Source organism: Ambystoma mexicanum, chromosome 10, assembly GCF_040938575.1.
Source record: "Ambystoma mexicanum isolate Mex_15411 chromosome 10, UKY_AmexF1_1, whole genome shotgun sequence".
Lineage (NCBI taxonomy): Eukaryota > Metazoa > Chordata > Amphibia > Caudata > Ambystomatidae > Ambystoma > Ambystoma mexicanum.
The window spans coordinates 1220298362-1220324201 of NC_090932.1; positions in this window are offsets into that span (position 1 = coordinate 1220298362).

Genomic DNA, 25840 nt, shown 5'->3' on the forward strand with positions numbered 1-25840 from the left:
TAAGAGAAAGTGATTCAGAAATGAAGGAACATGTGGATAGGCATTTTGAGTTTAAAAAAGAACTTGATGAATTGTATGGTGAAATATTTTCCATGCCTGGGTTTAGGAGCAAGGACGTAAGGAGAGGTAGGCAAGAGGTGGTACCATATGTGCAACAGCGATTTTTTCCGCCGTCAAAACATACGAGTTAGGAAATTGAAAATATGCACACGAGAAGCGCTTAGATGGATTGCAGATGCTAGCATTCCTACGATGGAAGTGCATGAAACATTTGATCAATATACATAAGAAATGCAAAGAATGGCGTTGCAGGTAATGGTTGAATATTTACAGAACAAATATGTGGATAATAAGCAAAGTTGTCCATCTGAATTAATGGCAGTATATAAGAGAGCATTTTCACAAGATACAGGAGAAACTACCCTATCCCTTGATTTAGCCATAGTGCTGCATATTAGAGAGGGAGAAGGAAGAGCAAGTGCGATATTTCCCATGAGAGAGGTCCCACCCACTTTTGTACCGAAAGTAAAAATTCCTGCCGCAAATGGGCAACCAGTGCGGGTAACAGAAGCACATTATACAGCACAATATGTACATGTTCCTTTCTCCAGACAAGAGGTGAATAATATAAAACAAACGATCCCTGATTTGAGGAAAAATCCGGCGGGATTCTGTAAAGAAATCGAGTCCTATTTGAAATCGTCAATTTTTACTATGAACGATATTGACCTATTATTCCCAGTAATTTTACCAGCAGAAATATGGAAACAAATAAGGAAAGTAGATGATCAGGAGAGTTTTGGAGATACGTGGGAGCATTTAATAAAAGAGGATGCGGACAGGAAAGCAGGCGAAAAGCCATAGTCAAATATGGCGGCATCACCAGCACGAATAATACAGAAATTGAAGGTTATAGTTCCAGAAAAAAGAATGTTATGGGACAAACTAACTACATGTGTGCAAGGCAAAGATGAGTTGGCTACAGACTATTTTAACAGATTTGAAGAAGTGTATACAGATTTTAGTGGACAAGATTTAAGTACTGAACCCGGGAAAAGACTATTTGTTGACAAATATGTGAGAGGATTGTTACCGCCAATCCAAAATTTGATAATGACGTCTGAAAGTGCATAGCAAGCTAAGTCACAGAGTGAGGTATTACACATGGCTCAGTACTATGAAAATAGAGTAAATACAGAAAAAGAAAAAGAGGGAATTATTTGAATATGCCTGGAGGTCCACTTGGACTAAACCAATGTGCATACTGTAAGGAAGAGGGTCATTGGCGAGAACAATGTCCATACTTGCAAAATAGGAATAGGAACAGTCAGAGAAGACAGAAGAGAGCCTGCCCGGGAGCACAGGGGAAGAATAGAAATAATAGTATGCAGCAAATCCATAATAATCAAGGAAATAGAAACCAGAATCAGAACCAAAATCAGAATCAGCACAATGGAGGTGGGGACGGGAATATTTTCGATACTCAACCAAATACGTACTATTCTGGTGATTTTACATCAGATGACATATTGTTCCCCCGTTGGGATAGCCCAAGACAGGGGTCGGAACCAGTGTCTATTCCCATTGACCAGAAAGGACCCTACGTAGAAATGAAAGTTGGGAATAAGGAGCACAGTTTTCTCGTAGACACAGGTGCGCAGAAGTGCTCCATAGACCACCACTTGATTCCAGAAATACCACTGTCAGGGCAAAAGAATGTTTCAGTAGGGTTTGCAGGCACCCCAGTAATTAGTCCCGTGTCACAATCAGTACCAATAACTCTAGGGCCATTCACTGAATATTGTCCGTTCTTGTTGACACAAGATTGTGGCAAGAATCTATTAGGTTTAAACTTGTTAAAGAAACTAAGTGTGATTATCCATTGTACTCCTGATGGAGTGTTTTTGACAATCTCACCACAAAATATACCAGTGTCCGAGTTCCTGTCCAAACCCCTGCCAACAGAGTTAAATAAGGTACCGACTTGTATTTGGGCAATGAATGATAATGATGTTGGTTGTTTGAAAATAGAGCCAGTGAGAATTGTTTTGAAAGAGGGAGTAACATTGCCACATATTCCCCAGTATAAAATTTCAGTTGAAGGTGAGAAAGCATTGAAATGTATTGTCTCAGATTTGATTAAGAGAAACGTGATTGAAGAGATTACTGGTAGCACTTGTAACAGCCCTATTCCTCCAGTTTATAAGAAAGGAGGTAATGAAATACCGTTCCATTTAATAGTTGATTTACGCGCATTGAATAAAGTAGCTGATCCCCAGTTTCCATTGGTCCCAGATGTCACTACCATTTTGACTATGATACCAGCTTTGGCTTCATATTTCTGTGTAGTCGATCTAAAAAATGCATTTTTTAGGATTCCAGTGCACCAGGATAGCAGATATTTATTTGCTTTCACATTAGGAGGGCGTTCCATTCACATTCACACAAATTCCACAGGGTTATACTGAAAGCCCAAGTATTTATAGCAGAGCATTAAAGGAACAACTAGACATGTTAGAACTACCAGTGGGATGCATACTATTGCAGTACATAGATGACTTGTTAATTGCCGCTGAAACAGAAGAGATTTGTAAGAAAGGAACTGTATAGTTGTTGTCACATTTAGCAGAACATGGACATAAAGATTCTCTAAAAAAATTCCAGTACTGGCGAAAGGACGTGGCCTATTTGGGCTACCCACTTTCGAAAGAGGGAAGAAGACTGACACCGGAAAGCATAGAGAGTATCTCTGGTATGCCTATTCCAAAAACACAGAAGGGAGTTAGAGCCATAAAAGGCATGCCTTCCTTTTGCCGCCAATGGATAGTGAATTTTGTGATGAATGTGAAACCAATGGTGGCATTGACAAAAAAGAATGTTGTGTTGCCTTTGCCAGGGTGTGAGGAATGTCAGAATGCATTTGATCTGCTCAAAATTGTGTTGTGCTCAGCCCCAGTTCTGGGCACACCAAATTATGAAAACGTTTTAAAATGATTTGTGCATTAGAATGAAGGCTGCGCGCTGGCTGTTTTGACACAGGGACAAGGAGGAAGAAATAGACCATGCAGTTATTTTTCTTCCATGCTGGATCCTGTTGCATGCGCTTTGCTGCGTTGTTTGCGAGCTGTTGCTGCCGCTGCTGCGTCAGTGAAACAAACTGAAGGGGTGGTGTTGGGGCACACCTTAATTTTGATGGTGCCACATGCAATAGACGTTCTCTTAAACAGAACGCAGACGCAACACCTCACATCAGCTAGATTGACTAGATATGAAATTGTCCTGTTTGCACCACATATTCAAATCCAGAGGTGTTGCGCTTTGAACCCTGCAGAATTAATGCCCCTGCCCAGTGAAGAAATAGGGGAGAATGAATCACCTCTGCATGATTGTTCAATGGTTACTGAAGAAGAAACAAAGGGAAGAATTGACCTAACAGACACCCCACAGAAAGAGCCAGATGGAGAACTGTGTTGTGACGGTTCCTGTTTCAAATTACCTGATGGCACATCCACTGCTGCCTATGCCATCACAACACTAAAGATTATTGTAGAGAGCAAAAGGATCCCACACAATTCAGCGCAGGCAGCAGAGATAATAGCATTGACAAGAGCATGTGAAATTTCTAAAAACCTAAATGTAAACATATATACTGACAGTCAGTATGCCTTTTGGGTGGTGCACAATTTTGGCCGACTCTGGCCTGAGAGGGGTTTCCTAACATCACATGGAACTAGAATCCAACATGGGCCTTTGATAGCGCGATTGCTGTCTGCACTCACATGTCCGAAGCGACTAGCCATAATGAAATGCAAAGCACATCAAAAATTACATGTAAGGTGGGAGAAGGAAACGCATTTGCAGACAAAATTGCAAAACAAACTGCCACTGACCTAAGCACAAAAATGTTGATAGTACAGTCAGAAGACATGCCCTACATGATAGAGAATGGGATTGTTACAATCAAAGAAATGTAAGCGGATGCAACTGCTGATGAAATAAAAGGGTGGGCTGAGGGCTCTACAGAATTAGGCTTGCCAGGTTGCTGGGTGGAAAAAGAGAGTAGAAAAGGGATGCTGCCCAACTCCTATGTAACTGCAATGGTCACCATGGCCCACAGTCCCACGCACATCTGTGCGAAAAAAATGGTTCAGCATTTAACAGTATGGCAGAACACGCACATAAAAAAAGAATGCGGAAAGTCTAGTTCAGAATTGTATAACATGTTTGCAACACAATATTGCAAAAGGAGCAGCTACTCCAACAGGTAGATTTGCCCCCCTCTATGCCCTTTGAGGTGATCCATTTTGATTTCATAGAAATGGAAAGGTGTCAGAACCTAAAATACATTCTGGTGGTAGTATGTGCGTTCAGTAAATGGGTGGAAGCATATCCACTGAAGGACTGCACAGCCATGAGCACTGCTAAAGTAATGTTAAAAGAATACTTTTCCCGATTTGGCCTGCCACGTGTCAGATAACGGCCCGCATTTTGCTGCCGTATTGATATTACAGATTTGTGCAGGCCTCCAGATTGATAAACAATTCCATTGCACCAGGCATCTGATGAGTGCTGGACTTGTTGAGCACCAAAATGGCATTTTAAAGAGTAAAATCATCAAAATCTGTTCAGGAAACAAATTGAGATGGACAGATGCATTGCCCTTAGCTTTATTGTGCATGTGCACATCTGTGCAAGCAAGGCCTGGACTCTCCCCATACGAAATCGTGATGGGGAGACCTGCTACTGTTTGGTGTGCGCCGCAGCTGAGGCGGTTAAGTGAAATAGAATATCCTGTGCTTAGTACATATTGTAACATTTTAATACAGAAGCTTCATTTGGTTCATCAGCAGGTGCAGGAGGTTGTTCCTGTCAGATATAATGGCCCGGGGCATTGTTTGCAGCTGAGCGACTGGATCCTTATTAAGAACTTTGAAAGGAAGTCATTGCTTACACTAAGATGGCATGGGCCGTATCAGGTTCTCCTGGCAACACAAACTGCAGTCCGTGTGGATGGTCGGAAGGCATGGGTGCATGCCACCCACACTAAGAGAATTCCATCGCCATTAAAGGAACTGCCTGATCTAGACAACAAGGAAGGAACAGCTGCCTCTGACTCGAAGGACATCATTGCCAGTTCTTTGCCGCAAATTCTGCCTGAATCGGAGACAAAGCCTGAGAAGATTGCTAAAAAAGAGAAAGGGCTAAGAGTGCCCCAACTTTGCCCAGCTGAATCTGCATCACCACAGGTTGACACGAAACCTGCATCAACACTTAGGCGCCCACCATCACTTGCTGCGCCGTAGGCTGACTTTGAGCCCGAATCTGGAAGTGCACCCGCACTATTCATCGATCACACGGTACCTTGAGCAATACGGTACAACCTACGTTCTCAAAATCGAATGTGATCTGATCTTTGTGTTTCTTTTGTTGCCTCTATTTCCCACCACGGATGAAGTGGGAATCGGAGGCCTAGGGGAGAGGAGCGTGGGAGTTGTGCCAATCTGACAACTCTGGAACGCGGCTTCCCAGTGCTATCTTTGAAAATAAAAATCCATGTGTTGATCACCCCATGTGAACGAGTGAGGCTCATATGGTACGAAGGCAATCGATGTATGCTCTGGAGTCTTTTGAGCAATGTGCAGGAGCATGATAATCTTGCCTCACGTTTAGCAATACAGGCTGCGGAGAACTGGCCTAATCACTTTTCTTAACAATTTTCGAAATCACTGGTATTTCAACGAGTGCAGCGGTGAGAAGTAATCACGACGAACATAGCTGGTGAAGAAGAATCAAGAAAATGCCTATACCTGCTCCTGCCTCCTCCTGCCCCAATGCAGATAATGTAGTAGATATAGAGCCTATAAAATTGCCGAGAAAGAGTTGCTGTAAAAAATGTATGCTAATCATCACGATATTCATGTGCATTATGAGACTACTTGCACCGATTTCAATAGTCCTGTTATTATGGTATTTAGATGATATACATCAGTTGGGTGTGTTTTTGCCTATTAGTAGTGTTTCTGTCACCGAAAGTCCAGTCCATGTAATAATCTCTTATACTTTGTCCCCAATGGAAGAAAGACACAGGGAAGGCTATGGGAATAACACATTACTTCTGATAATGAACATGACACACTCAATCCTGGGAAAAAACAATTGTTGGGTGTGTACCCATATTCCACAAAATGGTGGAAAGGGAATAGGTTGGTATGTGCAGCCATTGCCGTTAAGTTCAGCATGTTATGCATCATTAAGTGCACTATATTATGGGAAATGGAATAAGAGTGAAAGGGGCCGATTAGATAAAACAAATACAGACGAATTTGAAGAAGTAGTAATGAAGTCTTTAGGTTGCCCTATATTTCACATAGCAAGAATGATAACGCCAGTAATAACACCACAAGATAGATTATATGTGCCATATATATCATCTTTAATCACGTTTCGCATGAACCCGCTAGGGAGTAGAGATGCAGTGCCCCCCTCGTATACAATAAATTACAGTCCTCACACTGTCCCATTTTGCTTGCAGAAAAAAGGCTCCTATTCAGTAGGGACATTCAATAGGTGCATGAATATTGCACTCCTTGAGAGAGAGGAAGAACCAGTTTATGTAGGTGACCCTGTCTACTTCATATGTGGAGAAAAAGCTTATCATGGTTGTCTAGAAATTGGGGAGGTACGTTACTTAGGGATTATTTTCCCGGGGTATTCCTTTCAAAAACGTCAGATACAGCTAAATTATCTAGATCAAGGCCACAACGAGATGAGGAAGGAGGATTAATTGTAGAAGATATAGCAAAATCATTTATACCATTTTGGGGTCAAGCCATACATTCGTATAATATAAGACAACTGTCCAGAATTTTAGAGAAAGCTATAAATGGAACAATGGATACATTGGCCCTCATTACGACCCTGGCGGAGAACCATGGTGCAATTTGCACCATGGTCCATGGCGCTAAGCTGCCAACTCCGCCATGGTGGTTGGCGGACTTACCGCCCCATTCCGACCTTGGCGGGGCGGTAAGTCCCCAATCCCCATTTACCCTTCCCCATTCCCATTTTTGCCCCATAGGGTATAATGGGAGTGGGGAAGGCGTTAATTACGCCACCGTAAATTACGGTGGCGTAATTAACAACAAGTCCCGTAGCGCCATGGATTTTTCCGCCTGCAAAAAGCAGGCGTAAAAATCACCATGGCGCTACGGGAACTCGTAGTCAGGCGGAAAGGCGTAAACCCCTTTCTGCCAGGGTCGTAATGAGGGCCATTGTATAATATGACTCTGGAGGAGAAAGCAATTAGATTGATGACACTTCAAAATAGGATGACATAGTTTTGGCTGACCGTGGAGGAGTTTACAAAATCGTGGAGTCATTGTGTTGCGTATTTGTGAGTGACTCCTCCCCTAAAATTTTTGAGGCAATAAAAAAGTTACACGTTTTGAGCTCTGACCTCCACCCCCCCACCCCCGCAGGTAGTTGGGAGCTGAACATAAGCTCCTGGTTTTGGGAAGTATTACGCTCATGGGTATGGAAATTGGTTGCAATCCTGGCAGCAGTATTCGGAATAATAATAATTTGGCATTTATATAGCGCTACGAACCCTCAGGTATCTGAGCGCTGCTTATTATTATCCACAGTGTGTGAGTTTGGCCCCGCCGGGATTCGAACCTGCGTTAGCAGGCTCTGCACGGATGTCAAAGCGAGCGCTCTACTCGCTGTGCCACTTGACCGGCTATATCTTCCTAACATGTTGTTTTTGCATACACTGTCTACCAATAATTTTCAATGAAGTAAGTGATGAATGCATACACATGATGACACAAAAAAGAGCTCCCAAAGTAAATACAATCACAAACAATGAAATGCAGACGGTGAAACAATTAATGTCTATAAATATTGATGATGATGATGACGATTATAGCAGTATGCAGAGTTCGGGATCAGATACATGGTCAGAGGAAGACGCGATGTATGGTTGATGCATTTGGCTTACAGCCAAGAGGAGGGTTTGTTAGTCTAGAAAAATACCCTACCATAGCATAGACAGTATATTATGTTGGCCGAAAACCAACCGCATCATATATCTAGCATCATCAGTACGGCATCGACAGCATAACCATAGAGCATCCATTTTGTATGAACAGAATTCACCATTTTGCTATTTTTTCTTCTCTTTGCTTTTCTGTTGAAATGCTTTGCTAAAAGTGAATTATATTTCGTTCTGCACATGCACATAGCATGGCCACAAGATACATGTTGAGAGACTAGCTCAGACAGCCCAGACAGCCATACATCGTTTCCCTCCCTCACAAGTCCTTGGAAGTAAGCAGAAATCATTACACAGGTGCCAGCTAGTCTCACTGGAGTGGCAGAAACTCTAGAAATAGGCAGTTAATGGCTTGAATTGTACTCAGTTTTACAGCCCCCCTTCCCTGGGCCCCATTAGATCAAGTCGACCTCTAGCTCACAAATAGAAACCAAGAGATAGTAAGGCTTGGAATGTGTACCTCCTACAAACACAGCTTGCTTGCAGAACAAGGGCACTATGTTCTTGATAACAAAGAATAGTGTCTGCACCTTCACAGATTGCAACTGTTGCTGAATAAATGTCTACAAGGGTGTCATATTCGTCATGATTGTCAATCATCGAACCATTGCAAAGGAAGATACATTATGGGTGGTTTGGATGTGTCACTACTGAAAATATGATGGTCATTTTGTATATATGTAATTGATGTAAAATGTTCGCTCTCTTGCATCCCACGAGGTCTGGGTAACACACGTTGCGGGACGTGAGATCCGGTCGGCCGACTGAGACTATTTGCTTTGCAATAAACCCTAGATTTTGGGAATTGAACCTCGTGTCTGGCGTATCAGTTCGTGTGTGGTGATTGTGCCTTGTTTCCATGCACAAGGGTCCCCCAGGGGCCCGTCAACTAGATCTATGTTTGTTTTGTTTTTGTTTGATATGCATAGGAAATCATGTAAATCTTCCCATGCATATTCTGCACAACTTAATGTAACAAACCAAGTGGGTGGGCCAAGGTTTCTTATCATACAACGTACATCTCCGTGACGTCGGAACCAGTACTCTTTAGTACCACACATGTTTGCTAATAGATTTGTAATGTTGTAATGCTTGATTGTAAAACCTCATCTTTATCTTGCACTTTTTGTAGTAATTTCGTAGCTGACATATTTTGAAAGTGGGTTCCTGATTTTAATGTGTGTGCAACTCCGTAACATAGAGTTGCTAGTTCACTTTCAAAGAGTAGGTGAAATATGTATTCCACATTTTGTCTAAATCTGGGATCTTCAGAATACATCCGTAACGAGCGGCATTCTGATGCTGTTATTTGAATAGGTCTATCATTGTACCTTCCTCCTTTGCTGATTGGTGATCCTTTCATTTGTCACATTTGGTACGTTTCTAGTGCATCTTCTATGGTGTCATTAGAGTGTAATGGATGAATTGTATAATGGTCTAAAATATTGGATACTGTAGCAGGATCTGCAAGTTCAAATTGACCTGTTTCTGGTGACTCTTGAATTATTTCAGTTGTTTCCCTTAAAATATTTATTTATTTGTAGTATTCATTATTGTCTTTTAGATATTGCAAGGCTTTTCTAACTTTATGTAAGTCTACTATTTGTTGCCAAATTATTTTGTCTTTTGTAGGTACACCATTTACTAAGACAATTAAAGATTGCTCTATTGGACGTTGCACTCCCAGAGTGTGCACATTTTCTTTTAGATCTAATGGTAAATACACTACTTTGCCATGAATGCCTTTCATCAATTCAGAGGGAGGTAATTTAGCTGTTTTTGGTTGAAGGCGTATTATTGCTTGAAATGGGTGCACTGTTTAAATTATGATGCTCTCATATAAATTGAGTTGTTGCAGGGGTTTTGGTAGTGGGAATAATTCCAAAATATTTGTGATAGCACGTGAAGGAGTTTGATTGTCAAGTTTTGTAGTGCAGTAACTGCAAAGTATTAAGGGGTCAGTTATTTTGTATTTGTTTTCTGCTATAAGATAGAGTGCTAATACAAACCATTTGGAATCTTCATTGTCTCATTTTTGTGTTACTTTTATTAAAAGTTCTGCAGCAACACACACACACATGGTTTGGTACTTCAGCAGATGTACTTTTGAATTTTAGTATTTCTTTTTTGTATGTGTGTAGTAGAAGGTTGCCATGTGCAGAATTGTTTCTAGTCTGTTGTAAAGCTATTGCATTTTGTAAGTGGCTTTCACTTCCAAAATATTTTCTCTGGATATGGTCGATTTCTTTGAGTAGGTCTTTGGTTGTACCATGTAGAAGATTGTTATTTAAATTGGCGAGTGCTAAAGCAGGACTTTTAGCATAGTACAGTTTATAGACTAGATTTCTTATTGTTGAATGATGTGTTGATATCATTTTGATATGATGGTCGGTGCTTTTGCAAATAGGTCCTGAAATGCAGGCCAATGAATGTCCTTGCACTCCTGTGTATTTGCGCACTGGACAGGTATCCATATTTTGCTGCAGTTTTATTTTGATTTTGTCTTTGCCTTTAACATATTGATTGAGGAACTGGCGTAAAGATTTTGAAAGATTTTTTGGCAATGTGACACATTGAGGTGCATGGCCATTTGTATACTGGACGTTCTGGTTCAGTCGAATGGAGAATTGATACTGAGTTTTCTGGGGATATTTTTGTAAGCAGTATTTCTTGTTGCATTATGGTATTATTAAGTTTTTCATAACCTCGTCCACTGCTATGTATGGCAATTGTGTTTGTTTGATTTTGTTTGTATGCTTCTTCATTAAAATATGGTTCTATGCTTGTGGTGTGACTCCATTCACCTCCACACATATTTAAGAAGTTATTTTTGTTGACATTCCGTTTATTGAGAAGTCTTTTTTTGTAATTTAGTACTTAGTTTTGTTAGTGCTTTCATTCTGTTTAACAATAAAATAAATAACTTTTTTTTAGAAGGATTGCACTGTCTATCAAAGCTTCTAAGATTAATGTTCTATGGTAGTTTTTGAGGGTTGTGCATGATTTGTCTCTTGTTTTTATAAGATTCTGAAGGACTCTGTGGTGGAACATTTTTGCTGATATACTTTTTTTGGTATGTTTACTTCCTACTATATCAAAATTTATAGGAGCAGTTTTAGTAGTAGTGGTAACTGCATTCTTGTTAATCATTTTCTGTTTTCTTTTACATTGTGATAGAGGAGGCAACATTTCTGTACTGGAAGATTGTTTTGTTTTGCTAAATGACAGTATTAGCTGTTTTGTTTGAACTTTTTGTACAAACTCTGCTAGAGATGGATGCTTATTTTGGACATTTTTATTTTCATTTGCTCTATTGCTGTGTTGCTTTCTACGGACTTGCTTGCTGGTACGAATACTGTGGGGTCTGTTGAAACAAAAAAAAGAAGGTATGGGTTGGGCTGTTGTGCAATTTATGTGTGCTGTATGCATGAGTGTCTGAGCATGATGGTAAAGATGCATCTGGTGGTGTGTGATTGTGTATTGGGCATCTACAATTAGTTGGGAAGGCTATTCTTATATTTGTGTGCTACTATACTGCAGTTCAGATTACAGTAGAAAGTGAGCTAGTGGTGAGGATAAGCACTAATAGTAAATCAAATGGTATAAAAAAAATTCTTTGTTTTGTAATACTAACATTATAGGGGCTGAGTTATGTTATTTGTGCTCCGAAAAACGGGGGATTTGTGTGCCATTCTGCGTGCTAATCCCTGTTTAATAAATGGTGATTTGTGGGCCGAATGGTGCACAAATCTTCATTTTTTTGGTGCACAAATTACATGAATCACCCGCACAATGTGTTTGAGCAACAGTAAGAATATTTGTATTTGTATTTATTTAGTTTATATAGTGCTTTACACCAAAGTGCTGCACATTTTAACAACAACAGGATACATATAACAATTAACATTATAACAGTAACAGTAGAAGCAATTTACAATTGAGAATCAGACCATCAAAACAGTAAGTAGAGCAATTAAACTGAAGGGGATAATGAAAGTAGTGCTGTAGAAGTGAGAGAGAGCGGGAGGGTTGGGGAAGAGGAGCAGGAGGGAAATGGATGGGGTGAAGGGTGAGAATGGGGAGACGATTACGGAGATAAGGAAAGGGGGAGGGGCAAGAAGGGGGGAGGGGTTTCATGGTGGGGAATGGAGAAGTAGAGATTTGAGGAAAGTGCAGAATGAGGAAAAGGTAGAAATAGAGCATAGGGAGAGAGGTAAGACGTTCCAGTGTAGGGGAGCTAGGAGATGGAAGAAGCGGAAACGGGAGGTGGCACAAGTGGAAAGAGGAACAGTGAGAAGAAAGTGGTCAGCAGAGCAAAGGGAGTGGGAGGGAGTGTAGAAAGAGAGGAGACAGGAGAGATAAGGGGGAGCAAGATTGTGAAGAGATTTAAAGACTAGGCAGAGAAACTAAGGTAGTATTGTGCTTACCCTTTATTTGTGGAATGAGCAGGTTTCTTTGGAGTTGGTGTTTGTAGATGTTGCTGTTTTCCAGGAGAGTGGTCTTCACTGCAATTGTAAAAGAAAGGAGTTAGTAATTTTGTGTGTTTATAGCACTGATGTTAATTGAGAGGTTCATTTTTATGTCTTTATAGTAGTATTCTTGTTTGATTTCTGAACATAGTGTATGCATGCAGTTTCATTTGACTATGTGCAACTATTATTATTATTATTATTATTATTATTATTATTATTATTATTATTATTATTTATATTTATATTTTATTTACATTATGTTAGTTCAAAATGCTTTGCAAATGAGTAGAATATTAAGTGTATGAAATTCACTTGGTTTTTTAAAGCTGTGTTATAGAATGTTAGGAGAAAGAAGAAATAATGATATATTTATTTTGCAATTTTTATAAGGTAAATCACAGAAACGAAACAGAAAAGCATGGAATATATGCATTTGTGAAGGTGTTGGTAATAAAGCAGAAGGATGTGATTTGCAGGTAGTGGTGTTATTGCAGCCGGGAGCTTTTTAATTATAGTGTCTATGGGCCTCATTACAACCCAGGCGGTAAGTTCCCAACTTTACCACCATGGTGTAAACTCTGTTTACACCATGGTGGATGGTGGATTTACCGCCCCATTCCAAGGTGAGTGGGGCGGTAAATCCCCATTCCCCATTTACCCTTCCCCATTCCCATTTTTGCCCCATAGGGCATAATGGGAGTGGGGAAGGCGCTAACTACGGCACCGTAAATGACGGTGCCGTAATTAGCACCAAGGCGGGTTAGCGCCTTGCATTTTAACGCCTGCTAAAAGCAGGCGTTAAAATGGTAATCAGGCGTTAACTGTTAACGGCCCCGACGGCGCCGTTAAACCCTTAACGCCTGGGTTGTAATGAGGCCCTCTGTGTGTGAGTGTGTGAAGATGCATGACCTCTTACTGGCTGTGTGTAATTCTGTGATACACTACTAAGTGTTTTTCCACAATTATATTGTTATTTCTTCCATCTTCTAATATTAGATAAGTGTGTGTGTAAAAAAAAGTTAGATAGCAGACAGGTTTGGAAGTGGCAGTTGTTATAGCAGATGGAAAAAATGACAGTAAGTTCATTTTATAGGCTATACAGTTTAAGTGGCAGTTACTCTGTTTATATGCATTTATAAGAGTTGTAGATGTACTGTGCAGAAAATATGCATACCTGTATTTTGTATTCATGCATTTGGATATGCATGCAGCTGCAAGTAGACATTTTGGAGACTTGAAGAGTAGTTTTTGTAGTAGGTGCTTTCCATTGATATGAGACTTGTACTCAGAGTGATCAACATTACATTTGAAGTGCTGAACTCTGATGGTGGAGTTAAATGTAGAGGTCTTGGATGTGATTGGTGGATGGTTGTGTGACTGGTTAGCTGTATCCAATGAGGGAATGGCACAGAGAGTGAAGTGGAAATGGTAGAAGGGCTGTCCAAGTTACGATATGTCCGCGGACATGGCAGTTGTCCGCGGCACCACGTATTACATACAGGGATTTTGGGGTGGAGAGGCATGCAAATGAAAATGAGCAGTGCAAGGGATTGGTCAGTAAAGTTTAGTGGGTGTGTTATGTAGGGTGTGTTATGTAAGGAGAGAGTTTGTCACAAAGTCTTTTTTCCTCAGAGAAGAACAGTTAGCTATGGTTGTGTGTTTCAGAAAACAGATTTGGCCTCATCACGACTTGGGCGGTAACGGTAATGCTATTAGCCCTACCGCCGAACTCCCCATCGCTAATAGCGCCGGATCAGGAGTTCGGCGGTAATGTAAGTCCCCATTTCCCACTGAGCCCATCCGGGAATGCCCCATTCCCCATTGGGCTCAATGGGGAATCTTCGCGCTAATACCGCCGGCGGATTTCCCGCCGGCGGTAATAGCGCGAATTTTCGGCGGATTTCCCCCCAGCTCAGAGCTGGGGCGAAATCCGCCTAAGCCCTGATTCGGCGGACCCTTAAATCCGGTGGTAATAGCGCTACCGCCGGATTTAAGGGTTACCGCCGAAGCCGTGATGAGGCCCATTATCTGGATTTTGGGAGACTCATGGATACATTGCTTTGAAGTGCATGCAGAACGCTGTGGAGTAGCTGCAGATCTTGGATTCCCTCATATGGAAGTGCACTGGCATGGAGTGCATGGAATGAAGTGTTTGGACTTGGTACCTCTCTGTGCTAGTTTGGAGACAGAGCTTCATCCAGACATAAGTATAATTCATTGTGGAGGGAACAGTGTAGGACATGTGTCAGGAGTTTCTTTGCAATTTGCGATGAAAGAAGGACTTGGGAAGGTCATGGACATATTTCCAAATTCCCAAGTAATTTTTTCTTGTATTGCGCAGAGACAAATGTGGATGCGATCTTCTTCATTTGGTCCACAAATGGAGAAAGCGAGCTGGAATGTTAATAAGGCTGTTTGTGCCTTTCTAAGAGATGTTGGCATGTCTCTTTCCACAAAGAAATTATTATGTTTCGTAGCACATACATTTTTCGCAGAGATGGAGTCCATCTTACTTATGCTGGTAATCAGATTTTTCTGAGAAATGTACAAAATGCATTGCAACCTTTTGCAGAATGACAGCCATCCATTTTACAGTAGGTGTTGACTATTTCAAGTTTTTCAAACACAAAAAAACACCACCAAAAGGCTCTTTTCAGAGCCACCACTTCCTCCCAGAGAAAAGTGCAATGGTTTTGATAGGGCAGCACCCCAAAATGTAAGATGTCCGCGAACTGTCCACGGACTTCTAAAAATGCACAGGGACCTGCTCCATTTATTTGTCACTTCCATTTTTAAACTGTGAAAGGCGGCTCTGAAAAGACCCTTTTTTGGGGGATTTTTGTTGATTTATATTTTTTTTTGTTTTTTTACACAAGACACACTAGGAGAGGAGGGGAAAGGAGAGTAAGGGGGGACACCAACCATGGGGATAGGAAAGGGCAGGTGGACAGAGGAAGATGTAGGGTGGGACTTACTTAGGTAGGTAGCAGGTCTTCTCGTGCTCCTTGACCACAGTCTCGAAAGCACTTCGAAATCTCTCCCCCCTGCAGAGTGCTACGTCGCAGTACATACACAAAACTGGGACCCTCGAAAGGTAAGGGTAATCAGCATCATGAATGGCCTGTGAGGCAGCTGGAGGGATGTGCTATCTCCCACAGGAGTGTCTCTTGTGGTGAGAGGAGCAGAAAAAGAGGATGTAGTAGAAGAACTCAACCTACTACGTTAATCACAAGGTACAACCTTGCGAATGGCCCCACCGTTTAACGACCTTAGGTGTCGCTTCATAGATGTCGTACAAAATCTGTATGAACCAGGCCTCCCGCAACTCAGCACCATTTTGCACTGGTTGCAGGTGACCTTGTTTGCACGTGCTTTGGGTACATCACCATGAATGGTAAATAACCGCCACACCCAAGACTCATGGTGAGTGCTGGTAGTAGGGACTTCCACTACCTCATCCTCTTCATCCTCATCTACATCCTCACGCCTGTTCCCCTCTTCAGGTCCTTGGAGAGGTGGTGGTGGTGGAGGGGGTGAGGGTGGTGCTGATCCAGATGTAGCACCAGGTGGAAGAACAGCAGCCATGGATGCCATCAGGGTTCATCAAAGGCAGACAAATCTGGAAGATTGCAAGGCAAAGTAGATAATTCTCTGTGAGATAGCCAGAAGCACAATGAAGATCAGCTCTGGGGTGTGGCCTTTTATAGGGGTGCTGGTGTGCGCTTCGCGGACACCCGCGCTGTCTGCGGACAGATCGAACACCCCAAAAAGGCTTAAAAGTCGCAAAAAGTATGTAGAAAGTCAGGGTCATTGTCTGGGGCATGTGCTATGGTGGATTTTTACTATAAAATACTGTGGATTGCCTGAAAAGGTACTTTCAAAATGTTCGGGGACCCGGACAGTGTCCGCAATTCAGGACACATGCTCAGCGTGAGTGCGGTCACATGATGACGTTGTGAACACGTCCGCGAACGGAACGGGTGTCCACAACCCACCAAATGTACAGCAACAGTTGTGCGCATGCGTGTGGGTGTTCTACGGACAGTGTTCGGGTCCTGAAACTAATTAAAAGTGTGACACAAGTGAGACAAACAGTTACGGACAGGCACGATGTTCGTAGGACTTATGGGTGTGGTGTGCATGTGTGTAGATGTTCTACAGGCAGTACGGACACAAATAGTGTCCCTAAGACACCTTCATTTTGGTTAGTTCCATCTTACCTGCGGACATTACGGACAGGCATACTATCCTTAGGACCGCTCCATTTTGGTTAATTGTGGACATTCAGTACACTGAGTGTGTTCTTAGAGCAGTTCCATCTTTCTTGCGGTCAGTACAGACAGGTATAGTGTCCTAAGACTACCTCCATTTTGGTTAATTACAGACCACCCAGACACCGCGCATGTTCTTAGAACAGTTTCAACTTGCCTGCGGACATTACGGACAGGCATAGTGTCCTTAGGACCCCTCCATTTTGGTTAATTGCGGATATTCCAGACACCAAGTGTGTTCTTAGAACAGTTTGATCTTGCTTGCAGACAGTACGGACGGGTGTAGTGTCCTTAGAACACCAACATTTTGGTTAATTACGAACATTCCGGACACCCGCGGGCATCTTAACTGCCTTTTTTTTAAAAAAAGACACAAATGACTGAATTAAAACACATCTAATTGTTTTTTATTATATACAGATATAAAATTTATGAAAGAGAGGGGGAAGCAGAAACTGACACAAACACAGGGGAATTGGGGGTTTGGAGAGGATGGATGGGAGGAGATGAAGGGATGGAAGTCTCATCGTTATGTTTTTCTTGGTGGGGAAGGTTTGGGGATAGTTGACTGGGACATGGAGAGGGGGAACAGGTACATGTGGGAAAATGATATTTATTTTTTTCTTTATGTGGCCCTCCACAAAATGTTTCAAATGATTGAAATTTTCCATTAGCATGTCCATTTTTTTCTTCCATGCGGTGCAGAGTATTTTCTAAGGTGTCTTTAGGTGTATTATTCTCAATGTTTGTATGATCTGTGAAGAAAATAAAAATGTTAAGTACACATAAAGTTATGATTATTAATTTGGTTACATAGAGAAGTGTCTACCATTCCTATCATTATCTTCAGTCATTTCCGGCCGTGGAAAACTTTCCTCAAGCCATTCCAAAGTACTGGCCATTTCTGAATAAAAAAAAAATAAAAAAAAAAATAAAATATATATATATATATATATATATATATATATATATATATATATATATATATAATACTTTTAGTGTACCTAATACAGAAAGTTTAGAAATATATAAGAATAATGAAGTTTACTTACTAGCTTCTGGTAAGTTGTGTTCTTACTGTTGTGTAGGTCTACTGTTGCTCCTAGCTGTGCAGTTTCTGTGAGGTAATTATGTTAGAGGCATAACTTTTTTGTTTTGGTATATTCCATTTTAGTACATATGGTATTTAAATGGATGGTTGATGTGTTACATATATAGGTTCCACTTCTTATTTATTATTACATATAATGTGTTTATATGCTGCTTTTTGAACTTGTGCAGTGTTTATATGACTTGATAGAACAATTTAAGATACCCCCTGAGTTTTTGGGTAGTGTTGTTGTCCGTGTCCGGTCCGCGGACATACGCACAGTTCACGGACATCAAAATCACTAGCTGTGGGTTCAGTATGTTCTATGTTACATGTACATAAAGTCAGGGACATTATGGTTAAGTTGTGCTACTAAAAATCTATGAAATTCAGTAAAAAAACTTTGTTAAGGGGACTAACACCCAGGACATCAAAGATGACATCACGGATGTCATTGATGACATCACTGATGACATCACATCTGACTGGCTCTTTTTCCCTTTAGTGATATATCTTGACCAGTAATAGTTAGGAAAAAAGAAATAAAAAAGTACTATATTTGTAGACGTATACTTCAAATATGTTCTTACAATAATTCACTTAGGGTCCACTCACAGCATATGAAACATATACATAGGAAAAATACTCACTTAAAAGATAGGAATGCTTTCTGTGTATGAAGACAATCAGTAAGGTTATCAACACTTTCTTAATGTTCTGCTGTTTTTTTATTACTTCTCTGGATGTGCTCTTATTTGTATTTGTATTACTTTACTTAGGGTGCAGTCACATCATGTGATATGTGTGCATAGGGAAGTAGTAGGTTTGAAGCAGAGTAATCCTTTCTGTGCATAAAGATAATACGTTAGGTTGTGAACACTTTCTGCTTCTACTGCTGCTTTTTTGCGTACTTCATTTTCTCTATATATACTCATATTTGTATGTCTTGTGTCTTTCTGTTTTGTATGTAATGATGAAATTATGTAGTAATTTTATGAGCTATTTATTACATGTTGCATAGTACACACAACTCTAATAAGAAAGCATTTATCATTTCACTATTCAACATGGGAAGATTATGAATATTGCACCTCCGTCATGTATGCTGCGCACAATGCTTATGTTTATACATGAGTAGCTTACTATACTTTAAAGAACGTCATAATAGAATGTGATTTATATCAATGCATTGCTTAATGCACTACATTGCTCATGATATTTATTCCAATGATCATTGACACTTTTTTGTCAACATTATAATAAGAATCCCTTGTACAGACTTTTCATGAAAAGTAAATGCACATGTGATGTCATCAATGACATTTGTGGTGTCATCTTTGATGTCCTGGGTGTTAGTCTTAGCAATACACGGTGGTGGCGCGAGTTATGGTTGCTTAGCTTACCATAACTGGCAAATTTCAGGGGTTTTTCGGTTTTACTTGGAACCATAACGTCCCTTTAACAAAGTTTTTTTACTGAATATATATATATATATATTTGTGTTTTTACTTATCTCTCTATCAACTCTTTCACATAAATGTTTCATAATTACAGCTTACTTTTCTCATTGACACCTTCAAACACACCACATCAAACACAAATACTTACCTGCTCTGAAGAATCCTTATACCCTTTCCACAAGCTACTCACATTACTGGCTTAGACACCTCGATTCTAATGTGACTATTACACCTCTCACTCCCTACTGGTTTCTCCAGACGGCTCCAAACTCTGTTTTTCATGCTTCAGGTGAAATGGTTTTATTTGATCCATGTGGACAAACTGTTCCACAGGCAGATCCCCTCTCTTTATCATTATTCTGTACACTACATGAAAAACCCTGTCCACAATTCTGAATGGACCACGACAAGATCCCATACATTTGCCATTCCTACTCTTGCCTTTCATGAAGTTAAATGTATACACCTGGTCACCTATGTCATACTCACTAAGACTTCCTGTTATAGTATGATTTGGCACCCTCAGCTGCTCTTTCCAGATTTCACTGTGCAAATGAAAGCTGCAGATGCTTTCTCAAATCTTCCACATACTCATGAATTGTGGATGCATTCAACAAGACTTGCTCATTGGTTCCATACAACAATGCTGGGAAAGAAAACATATTCTGCCAGTGATAATCTCAATAAGACTGAAATTTGTAGACTTTGATGGTGTCTCTCTAACGGCCATTAGTACCAAAGGGAGTCACAAATCCAAAATAGACCCTACTTCAGCCACAAACATTTTCAGAATATCAATTATTGATCGATTTCACCATACTACTCCCTCACTAGAAGAGGGGCAGTACGAAACATACAGATTCCGTTTTAGTCCCAAAATCTGCCACATCTTGGTCATTACTGCACTGGTAAAATGGCTTGCACGGACTGATTCTGTTCTCTGAGACAAACCAAATATCAAGAGTATATGGTTCTCTAACAATGAAGCTGTTGTCTGTGCACTTCAGTCAGGCACAGGTATGCGTCCATTAAATCAACACAGGTAACTTTTAGCATGTATTTCATTCCCCATGATGAACTTTGGACTGTGCCAATGAAATCTATCTGCAAATCTGACCAGGGAAGTGTCAGACCTCTTTTCATTAATGGTGATCTATGTGTTGTGAGGTGGGCTGGAACTGTGTACACCCAAGACACCCGCGGTGATCACGCTCTACATCTCGGGACATATGCATCCAAATAGAACATTCTTTCAATATTTCCAATATATTCTGTGAACCTCTATGCCCCACTGTTATTACATCATGTGCGTGATGTAGAATTAACCTCTGAAATTATGCAGCAAGCACCCATTGGAAATGACCTGAAATGGATTTCCGGACCAACAGTCTGTCTTGCAGTTTAAACTGTTTTTTATTATTCAACACCACCCTCAATTGCTCTCTTCCTTTGCAGTCCTCCTCTGTTAAGAAATTCTGCTCTGCATCTAACATATGATTATACAACATGCCTATGATTGGGTCTTCTTTTTGTGTTGATCAAGTCCTGATCGAGTGTGCCAAAGCTCCACAGCACTGCTGATTGATCACTTGTTCCCTGAGATTTGCAACATGTTATGACATCTGCTTGCATCTCAACAAGCAAGTGTTCAAATGGAAAGAGTTCGACCATCACTGTGCCAATGTCAGCCAATTGATCAGCCTTGTCATTGCCTTGTTATCTTGTCCTGGTGTTCTGAAATGCCCTGTTATCTTCCCCCAGTGAATTTTCATCTCATTTACTGAAACAAGATTGTCGATGGCCTGAATCAGTTTCCCATGTTTGAGTGTTTTTTGTTGCAAGTGACCATCCGTATCAGCTTCCACACCAGTAAGTATTCGTGAAAATGATTCTGGGCATAATCAGCATGGTAACCAACACTGTTTCTTTTAATTTGCTGTTGTGAATATTGCTTTGTAAATAAAAGCCAATTCTTCCACTTGACTACTTCTGGGACCTAAACTCATGCTCACCATTGGGATACCTTGACATATGATGCACAACTTCTCAATTCCTGCCACCAATTCATTATCAGGGACACAACCCATGTGGTATGAACATCCATCCACACATACAGGCAGGATATTTCTACACTCTTCTTCATCAAAGGCCTTGTATGGTGATTGTTCAAATTCAATCAAATGTGTTTCTAATTCTTTACCATCTGTAGCATCTAAAGCAGAACAGTAATCCAAGTCTGCCATCCCTGGAGCTACTGGACTTTTTAAAAATTCTGCCCATATTTCACTTCTACAGGGAATCACCATAATACCAATGTCCATGATGTAATTCTTGGGTAGGCTAAGTTTCCTGATAGGATCATCTTACTCTGAAAAAATTGCTGTTGTCCTTGAATAACGGAGCGTAAATGTTGCAATGCCCAAACAGTTGTCAATAGTGCTTTTTCACATTCATTACATTTTGTTTCCTCTTGTGACAATGCTGTGTTAGCATATGCAATGGTTTTGTGATTCGAATCATGCTTTTGATACAAGATCGCTGACATGCATAGGTCTGTGAACCCATTCTTTCAATGTGTCTACCGTTGACCCTCATTTTTGTGCTAGGCCTTGGTCAATGAATAGGAGAGGCCAACACAGTTACCTTCTTATTCAGTTATCTTAAGTCTGGACACAACTGCGATTGATCATTAGGCTTCATCCCGCCCAATATAGGTGTGTTTGAGGTACTGTGAATGGGTCTAATGATTTCTCTAGAGTTGTTGATATTTTATTTTAAAACTTGGTATTTCTTCTCTGTCAAACATTTGTTTTAACACGTCTCATTAATGAAATGCTTCTCCTGTTCCAAGGCCAACACTGTCTCAATCATTTCTGGATGCCCATTCATGTGCATAGTTATCCAGCCCTGACAGTCCTTCATGTGTATTTCTGCAATGGTTGAGATATACTTTTCCTATTCTGATACTGAAAAATCAAATTTTTCACAATCTTCATCACATAGAACTGCAATGTGTTTTCAACTATCTGTGTGTGCCAATTCTTCTTGGGATCCAAATGGATATCCAATGACTGTTTTTCTTTTCCTCCTTGCATTCTATTCTGACACATGAGAATTATAGTGACACTAGGTACAAAGCCATTTTGAAGATACACCTTAATTGCTCTTTCTGACCTAGCAAGGGTGTGACATTCTTTAGCGATGCTAACCTAGCTCACCACCTTTTGATGCTTCAGGGTCTTACTGGCCAAATACCACAGAACCCCACTTACCCCAACAATCAGAGGTGACAGTCTCTCCATACAAGTCATCCCTAATAGGAATGGGGTGTCCTCAATGGGTGTGACCAAAATGTATTGCCTCAGTCTATGTTTCCCTACCTTCATGTTAAACTCAGTGGCACCTTCCAACGGTATCTCATCCCCATTGAATTTATGCAGAGGGCCTTCCCTTCATTTAAGCAATCCAGCATTTTCCTTGACATTACAGTCACATGTGCACCTGTAACCACCATGGCAAATACATTGCATTGCACTACTATTGAAATAGGGGAATAATATCTGTCTTTCCATTCTTCAAGTATACATAGGACATATGAATTGTTAATAATCTTAGGGCTGATTTTCTTTAGTCCTGCCCGGCTTCTTGCTAATCAAAGGGGCATGTGAAATGATATTTTACCCCCCTTTTGCCCAGCCCCTTTTCAATATCTCTGTTTATTTTTCTATGTATTTATGTTATTTATTGTGCATTTGAAAGGTGCTTATACATCAAGTAAATTGTGTTTCAAAGCACCCAAGTGTGTTAAAAATTCTGTCCTGATAATCCATTTGAAGCGTTGCTATTGATTGCCACCCTTGAATATCATGACCTCCAGAGTTCTCAGCTATTCCTTTTCTACTTTATCCACATAATTTTGATTATGTTCACTTACCTCCTATCTGGTGCATTATGTCAACAGTTTTTGTTTGAATCTCTCTTGGCTCTTGTACTCTACCTGTCAATTTTGCCTCTTGGAACATTTGCAGCTCAAAATACTCCTTTGGGGACTCACCTGCCTGTGTCCTTTCTGAGGTTTTCATCTCTGTGGAGATATGAGCACCATTAGAATGATCAGGTAATGAAAGCCTATCACCTGGCCTTTTACTTCTTCTGTTTTCATCTATCATTTCACTCAGTTTTGTTTAATTTATTTCTGACATATTAAGTGCACCATTAACCATGCAACAATCAATTTGCTCACTGGAAATTGGCTGTTCATGTGTATGCCAGCATCCTTTTCATGTGCCATGTTCTTTTTCGATTGTCTTTCAACCCTTTGCAGTTTGGGTACCTCTTGCACATTTCTATTTGTGTGTGCTTATATTTCCTATGCTATCATCATTTGTTTTTCCAAATTTTAAATAATTATGCTGCTCAGTTTGTTTGACCAATGGTGGATCATTTGTTCCTTCAGTGTGGGAAGTCTGTCTGATTAGTCATTTGTTAATGCCCTGTGAAATGTCACTCTTTTGTTCTGCATTCTCACTCAGCTGTTGCTTTTCCCCCATGAACAGCCTCCCTATGTGATCACTTAACATCTTTGCTTGTGCTTTTAAAAACTGGAATTTTTTTATCCCTAAAATCATCTCTGTGTGCTCTAGGCTGGTACTGGTTGGATTCATATTGGTATGTCCTATTTGATTTCTTTCAGGAGACTGACTCCTGTTAGTGTTTACTCTGAACTCCCTGGACAGAGGAGGTGGGGAGCATGGCGCTGCTGTCCTCTGTCCATTATCCCCTCGTGAGGAGGCCTGAACATAGGATAGAGGGCTGTAAGTCACATTACATCTCCCATTTGATTGATTCTGATCCCTTTGTTGATTTCTATTTTCAATGAATCTATGTACAAATCTTGGCACCCAAAGCAAACTACATAACGGGCCATATATCATTGTAGCAGTCTTAAATCTACTCTTTGCTCTCAATGCCTGGTATGGCCCGTTATGTAGTTCGCTTTGGGTGTCATTGGATCCTGTCATGTCAATCCGAAACCCCACTCATGGCAATGTACCGGGTACTAATGTAAGTGTCACTTTGACTAGGATCTGTGGATTGGAATACAGTTGTCCGGGGTGCTGCCTTTCCCTGCATAGCCACACACTGATTTTATTTTTAAAACTGCAAGGACTGTCTCTTTTGACTTCTGATTCAACTCATTGCTTTTATTCTCATGGTGTGACATTGCCTCCAATATCTTCGTGGTTTGATCTAAGATCAAATGTGAACTTTTTTCCCTCGTAAATTCACAGGCTAACTGAGCCACAATTTCTCTTTGTAATCCATGGAAAAATGTGCTTTTGAATTCTACTGAGTGCACATCACAATTTACAACAAATCTCAAAAATCCTTGTTTCAAAGTTTGTAAGAACTGTCTTGGGGAATCACTGGGTCCTGCCTATAAAGTTTAGGCTGCCCGTTTTGCATCTCAAATAGATTTATATTGAGAGAAATAGTTTCTTATCGCCCGCTGGTAATCGTTCCAGAGTAGATTGTCCTGCTCACTAAGATTAAAAAATCAAACATAGTGTTGTTTCAAAATATTCAAAGTCCAATATAGTTCCAAAACACATTCAAAATGTTCATCGATTGTCACACTCAAATATTTTCTAAAATGTTTAATTAAACTCTTAATAGATTTAATAATTTTAAGTGGATTGCAATGAGCTTTGTCTCGACTCATTTCTCTGTGTTTGCCAAAAGAGAGCAGAGCTTGATTCTCTCTCTCCAACATTGGAGCCTGGCCAGTCCTTGGTAAGCATTTTTCAGACTGTATCCTTGCAGATCTCCAGTGACAGTCATGCCCTGCAGCTCATTGTGCAACGAACACAGCACCCGATTTCTGAAGTCTGAATTCTGTCGTTTTATTTCTCTAAACTAGGCATGTAAATCTTGTGCCTCTTCAAAAAATGCTGGGCCCTATTTTCACAGATTGATTATTAAATCCTTAATTTCTGTGACCTGCCCTTTGTTATCAAAGATCGCTTTAATTTGTTTATCATCCACTGATCTCATATGAAACAGTTTGCTTTCTAATGGTTGTATATCCCTAGGAGATTGGCTATTGTGTCTGCGCAGTGATTGCATCTCTGACAAAGTGACATCTCTGACCTTGGGATCCCTTCTAATACTGTTTTTAAATGGTTAATCTCCTCCAAATATCCTTCCAACTGCTTCCCTTTCAACTCTGTGTCAATATTCAAAGCTTCAAAATGTTGTGGTTCCACCAGTTTCTCTATGTTTTGTATTTATTGATTTTGTTGATAGCGCCCAAGACCTGGAAGTATCACAGAGCTAGATAGGTTACATTACATTTATGACACGTAGGTTACAAGATGGTGTCGGAATGCAGCCATAGTTACAGTTAATGCCAAACAGGCAACAATTAAGGCATATTTGTTGGACAATTCTGTTTTGATGTTTTTACGAAGGATCTGGTAGGAGGGTTCTTCTTT